General features: G+C 42.5%; 1 pseudogene; it reads left to right on the forward strand.

Annotated features, from left to right (window-relative positions):
• Positions 1-283: 283 nt before the first annotated feature.
• LOC110343674 lies at positions 284-865 on the forward strand (annotated as a pseudogene).
• The last annotated feature ends 6,046 nt before the right edge of the window (positions 866-6,911 follow it).

The raw sequence follows: 6,911 nt of genomic DNA on the forward strand, positions 1-6,911 counted from the left end.
GAAGAGGATGCCAGTGAGCAACATTCTTCCATGGTCTCTGCATCTGTTCTTGCCTCGGCTCCTCTCGTTGACATCCTGTGACCTGTAACTAAAACTAAACACTTTCCTCTCCCTGTTATTTTTGGTCATAGGGTCTATCACAGCAAAAGAAACCTAAGACAACGTGGGAGGAGTTGGAGTGAGGAGGGAAGAGTGGAAATGATACAGACGCAATGCTTTTAATTTTCTCATTGTATTAGTTTAATAGAAAACCCTGAATAAGGAATGATAAAATACTTACAAATGTGTAAAAGACACAGAGTGTTCCTTTCTTCCTCAACACTACCTGCAAGGTGGCTACCATCCCTTTTGCAGCATCACGGCTGCCCTCCCGCCGCTGGCAAAGCTCAAGATCATCAAAAGGAGAATCAAGGACTCCATCAGGGTCCAGTCACATCAACACGTCAAAATTAAGTGAAGCGGGTGGAAACCCAGAGCTATCTTTGACAACAGGTTCCAAGAAGATTTAAGAGCCAGATCCTGATGTCCAACAATGGTGATGCGAGCAACAAGAAAACCAAGCAGGCGTTGCCTCACAGTTTCTGGAAGGTTCTGGCCCATACCGTTAAGGGGCTGGAGGAGCAACAAATTTTACTGTGCTGAGGTCACTCACGTTTCCTCCAAGAATCACAAAGCAGAAAGGGCAGCACCACGGGCCATCAGAGTCACCAATCCCAACAACAGGCTATGCAGTGAAGAATGAGTAGATGGCTCATGTGCATGTTTTATTCATGTTTAAATAAAACCACAACAGCAGGAAAAAAGGAAAAAGGAAATGTATCCATGCTGCCTGTGGAGGTTTGAATAAGGCGTCCCTCATAAATACTCAGACTCTGGTTGGGTCCAAATAGTTGAAATTATTTGGGAGGAATTAGCAGGTGTGGCCTTGTTGGAGGAGGTGTGTCTCTGTGAGCAGGCTTGGGGGCGCCATTCCTGTGTGCCCTTTCTCCACCCTGCTTTAGGATTAAGATGTGAGTTCTCAGTAGTTCTTGCTGCCTTGTCTTTGCTCAACCATCATGGACTCCAACCCTCTGAAACCAAGAGTCAACTAAATCCTTTCCTTTATAAGTTTCCTTGGCTAAGGTAATAAGACAGCCAAGTGTGGTGGCACATTCCTCTACCTGTGCCTCACACACAAAACAAAAGAGATTGGGTGAACTACACTCCATGTGTCTGTCTAAATATGCACACTATCACTGTCTGGACTGTCATAAGCATCATTAAATCATGATTTCCAGACATAGTGGGAAGAACTTTACCAGGGAACTTTAAAATCTTGCTTTTCATCCTTTTCCACAACAATTTCAATCATCACATAGGCCAGGCTGGCTTTAAATTTGTGAACCTTCTTCTGGCTCTCAGCCTCTTTGAGCTATGACTATGAAAGGGCACCATCACACACCCAGATAACTTTTACTACATTTAACTGATGACAAATAGCATGCTGACAGTAACTATACTATGAACTTGATGTTTTACTTTATCTTCTTTAGTAAAATTAAGTGCCACTAATTGTTATCTTAATTTTACAGTGAAAAGACCCATGGCTGTTTTGATCCATCTACAAAGGACAAAGTCTAGTCTCAAACCCATGGCTTCTAATTCCATGCACTGATTCCTGGTTGTTTGTATACCTCATCCATCCCTCCTGGTCAGAGGCTATATGCTAGCTTTTCTGTAGTTAAAAAAACTCAGGCACTAGAGAGTAATGATGTAAAAATATATTAACACTTGAAACAAACAGGAAAAAAAACAAGCAAATCTGTTTTGATGAAAATCTTCCTATCAGTATATGAAACAGCAGTTATATTCAACTTTATTTTTTTAAAGAGTTATTTATTTATTTATTTTGAATGCAATACCCTGTCTCCATGTATATCTGCACGCCAGAACAGGGCACCAGCTCTCATTACATATGGCTGTTAACTACCATGTGGTTGCTGGGACTTGAATTCAGGACCTCTGGAAGAACAGCCAGTGCTCTTAACCTCTGAGCCATCTCTCCAGCCCAATATTCAACTTTCTTGGGGGCTGCATACTGCAGCCTAAGGATAAATGGAGAACACTCAAAGTCTTACCATTAAGTTCAAGATCAAGACAAGGGTGTCCATTCTCTTCATTGCTACTCAATAAATTTCAACTTTAATAAAAAAGGAATAATATTTTAGTTGCAGAATCTAAACAAGGGGAAAATGACAGTTATTATCCAAAAAATACCCAACTTCTATATTTGAAAAAAAATGTGTTGGAGAAGATGGCGATCGTGAACTTTAGCAGCTGTGCTACCCGCACAGGTTTCACTGAACTTGAGCCCTCAAGCAGGGAGGGGAAGGGGACTCACGGGCCTGATCACATACTGCTGGTCTGTTGACAACCAGCACATCCTAGAACGGTAAAGCATGGTATTTAATTGTGTGCCCACTGGTGAGGTCCCCAGGCTCTGACAACAGAGATGGCCCTGATTGGGCCCTGATTAAACTCTGTGGGACACTAAACAAAACCAAAACTAGGATATAGAAGAAAAAGATTTATGGAGGGGGGATAAACAGGAGAATATGGGAAGAGAGGGATCAGACACAATGTACATGTATGAAATTGGGAATGAACAAAATCTGCTAATAAAAAAGCAAACAAATACAATTTTAGTGCAAAAAGAAAATTAAAAAGTTACAAAACCCTTCCTGAAAAACATTACATAGCACACAAACATATATCAGTGCCTCCTATATTTCAGGTACTGGCATAGGCCGGAAAGGGAGCTGCCAGATCAGCACAGTAATCTCATAGAACAAGCTCAAACGCCATACTCCTCACTCAAGGTGAGTGTTTCTTTTAGAAGAAACAAGACCCCGTGTGCATGTTGACCATGAGCCAACAAACCCTACAGGATGAATGGGACATCATAAAGATGTCCATTCACTACCAATCTCTACTTGCAAGTATCTCACTAAGGAAAGAAACTTGAAATCTAAGAAACTTGGTCACGCAAGTAAAATGTTGTTTAACCAAAGACTTCTATTTGCTCTGTTGTATTTGTTGCTTTTCTGTCACTGTGACAAGCACCAGATAGGACAAACTTGAGAGAATTCATTCGGCCCACAGTTTGAGAGGGTTTTCAGACCTTTGCCCCTTGGCCCCATATGCTTGGGGGAAACATTAAGTTGGTAGGAGTGTGTGGTGGAGGAGATCTGCTCACTTTGTGATCAACCAGGAAGTAGAGAATGAGACAGGAAGGGGTCCCAGACAGTATGGCCCACCAGGTCCTCAAGTAACACTGCTTTCTGGGAACCAAGCATCTAAAACATGAGCTTGGGGCATTTTATATTTCAACCCCACTTATCTGTGAAACTTCCTGTTCTTTCTAATCCTTTTGATTACACTCAGGAGTGCCAACTCTGAGCTTTCAATAAACAATCGCTGATGAACTCCACAGGTGTTCAACCCGAGGATAAATCATCAACTGCAGTAATACAGTTAATTAAGACCAGAAGTGACACTCTTGCAAAACCAAACACAGCGCCGGCAGATGTTTTCTACAAGAATCCCGCTTCCCTTTGCATTTTGCCCTACCGTTAAAAGAGAAGCAAATAGTTACAAGTGGCTTGCCTAGATTGGCACATGACCTACAGGACCTCTGTGGGAGAGCCCTGCTCTGAAATGTGACTCTCCCGGGGGAGTGCTCAGAATTGCAGACTGTTCAACCTTAACTCCACTCAGTAAATGATCTGGTCTCCGGGAAACAAAGTGCCAGGCAGCAGGAGCAGTACTGGCTGCTGCCGGTGCATATTTCCTCTGTGTGAGTAACCAACGCAGAATGACTCAAGCCGAATCCACAACATTTACTACATTGTCCATCTCTCTGTTCAGTCTCTCCCGTCCAAATGCCCACACCCTCCTAGGTTAATCCAAGCCTTTTCTCGACTCACAGAATTTTCTGTGATCAGTCTACTTCAAACTGGTTAACCTCCTCTTAAAACTCTCAGTTATAAACAGAAGGAAGGGAGGGAGAAGAGAGGGAACAAAGAAATGAGATAAGTTTTTTTTTATGCTGTTGGAAGGAAAAATAGGAGGATGTCCAGATTGATGAAGCACAGCCTCAATATTTTAATTTTAAAGGTGACAGAACTGCACGAGATGTGGTTCAATTTCTTTTGACCACATTTTCAATTGTTTCTGCTTTTGTGCTGTTGCTGTGCTTCTGATACACTTCCACTCCAAGTTTCCTGGGAAGACCCTTAAGCTATCATTTAATTCTGAATCAAGGAAACCTGTACAGCAGGAAGCAACCAGTTGACAAAGATCCTCCAGTCATTCTGTTAACTACAGCTAGAGTTTCCCTGTTGGAATGGGATTGTGAAATCTAATAGAAAATGCTTCATAATAGCTTGATGCAAGAAGTTAGTCTTCCTTATGCGTCACTCAGAGCTGGCCAGTGAACATCTCAGCTCTTCTCTGAACAAAGTTTTCTAGGATTTCTACCATCAGAGGGCTCAAAGAAATGCTTTCATTATTGCCCCAGAAGAACCTCAAGTCTCTAATCCAGTTTCTAAACAAACTATTCCAATTAGTTACAAGGTTGCAACAGGCTGACTGCACAGTGAGTCCTCAGTTTGGTATGTCTGCCTCAATCAGGTTCCAAGAATAGGAACCTTGGACTCCTGACACACCCAGGCCCTGTATTCAGCACCTCTCCAGCTCTTTTAAATATATGTTGACCTTTGCCTACGACACCATTAAGAAGGTTCGCATTGTAGCATCTAAAGATGACCTAATTATCAGGACAGTGTGTGTTACATGCAAACACTATGCCCTTTTGTTCAAAGGACTTGGACACCCCAGACAGGCAGCTGAGCCACACTGAGAACAGCTCACTCAGAAGCTGTTCCTAGCCTTCAAGCTCAAGTCCTCTCCAGATCTAGCAAAGGGCTGGGATTCCCTGATTCCCAAAGTGAAGTACAGAAGAGCTCTCTCTCTCTCTCTCTCTCTCTCTCTCTCTCTCTCTCTCTCTCTCTCTCTCTCTCTCTCTCTCTCTCTCTCTCTCTCTCTCCCTCCCTCTCTCTCTCTCCCTCTCTCTCCCTCTCTCTCTCTCTCTCCATTCCTCTTCCCCCCCACCCGCACGTCTCCATGTGTCCCGTGTGTGCATGTGTGTGTGTGTGTGTGTGTTGGAAAAGGTAGGTGACAGAGCAGTCTCAAGATGCGTCCTTCACTTTGTCAACATAATGACCTTCATTGTTCTGAATTTTATGTATTTACGTGAACTGCAATGAACTGAAGGCTCATGTCTCCCAAAAATCAATGTTGAAATTCTAATGACTGACATGATGGTTAAGGCATGAAAACTGTGTCCTACTGAATGGAGTTAGTGTCCTGATAGAAAAAGCTCGGAGAGTTCACTTGCCACTGGAAAAAGCACCATCTACAAACCAGAAAAGGGGTACTCATTAGACCCCAAATATGCTGGCACTTTGATCTTGAATTTGCCAATCTCCAGGACAATAAGACTTACTTTATGATCCTCCCAATTTATGGTAGAACTGTCCCTGGATATCCATGTACATTAAGGTATCTTGGACCTTCAACAGATAACAAAGTTCTCAGATGTTCAAGACCCTTGCACAAAAGGCCAGTGTCTGCATATACCACATTGTGTCCTGATTCTTGGGTCATCTTTAGATTCTACGATGCCAATGCTATGAATGAGTTGTCAAACTATCTTTGGGGGAATTATAGCAAAGGGAAAATTCTGAAGTTGCTGATCACAGATGCACACTTTTCCTGAATACTTTTAGTACACAGTTGACTGAATTCATAGATGTGGAACCTTGGATACAGTGAGGTGACCAACTACCATAGCATCAGTCTAAGCAGAGGTGTATTTTTACATATTTAAAATACAAACACATGTGAAGTTGTGAACATAAAACAATAGAGAATGGCCAGTGAGGTGGTTCAGAGGGTAAAGTGCTTGCTGTCAACTCTTATGACCTGAGTTCAAATCCAGGCACTCACGCCGTAGAAGTAGAGAACTGACTACCCAAGTTGTCTTCTGACCTCCATGAAGGTACTTTAACACTTGTGTACTCTCCCCCCCCCACACACACAGAATAAAGATATTAGATGATGCTGTTAAATGTTAGATGATAGCGTTAAATAAAATTAACCATAGGTTGAGAGGCAGAGCAAACAACCAATTGTTTGGAAGTAACCACAGAGTGTCATTCCGGAGAAGTCGGGAGGTCAGAGAAAGACTTGGCTTTGAGAAGTATGGCAATGATTTGGTGACCATGAAGTGTTATATCAAAGGACAAAAATTAAAGATGCTACAAAATGAAGAAAAGAAAAGAGCATGGGACTCCATGACCTTAAGCTACCTGCAAACCTAAGAACACCTACCCAATAGTATTTCTACACATACTATTAATATAAACCCTTTAATTGGTGGGTTCATCCGCCCATCTCTGCTATCCTGCATTCTAAGGAAACATGGACGGGTACAGACGAGGAGTAGAACCAGCAAACTCATCAGCCTTCACAAATACAACTGCAAAGAGAATCCAGGCAACCCAAGTGTAAAAGCCACATCCATAAGCAACCCATGGAAAGCTAGCATGTAAGGCCTTAGAAACAGCAAGTCAGGAGGTGGTGGAGGATCTCTGCGAGTTTGAGGCCAGCCTGATCTACAGAGCTAGTTCCAGGACAGCTAGAGCTGCACAGGGAAACTCTGTCTCAAAAAACAAAATGACAAACAAAAATCCAGCTATTAGCAGAGAAAGAGCTATCTGGAACAGTTTTCAGTGAATGCAGTTGACCTCTGGAAGGAACTGAAAAGCTTTCTTCTCAACAAAAATGTGCTTGCTTAACTTGCAGGCATA

Source organism: Mesocricetus auratus, unplaced genomic scaffold (genome assembly GCF_017639785.1).
Source record: "Mesocricetus auratus isolate SY011 unplaced genomic scaffold, BCM_Maur_2.0 Super-Scaffold_100015, whole genome shotgun sequence".
Classification (NCBI taxonomy): domain Eukaryota; kingdom Metazoa; phylum Chordata; class Mammalia; order Rodentia; family Cricetidae; genus Mesocricetus; species Mesocricetus auratus.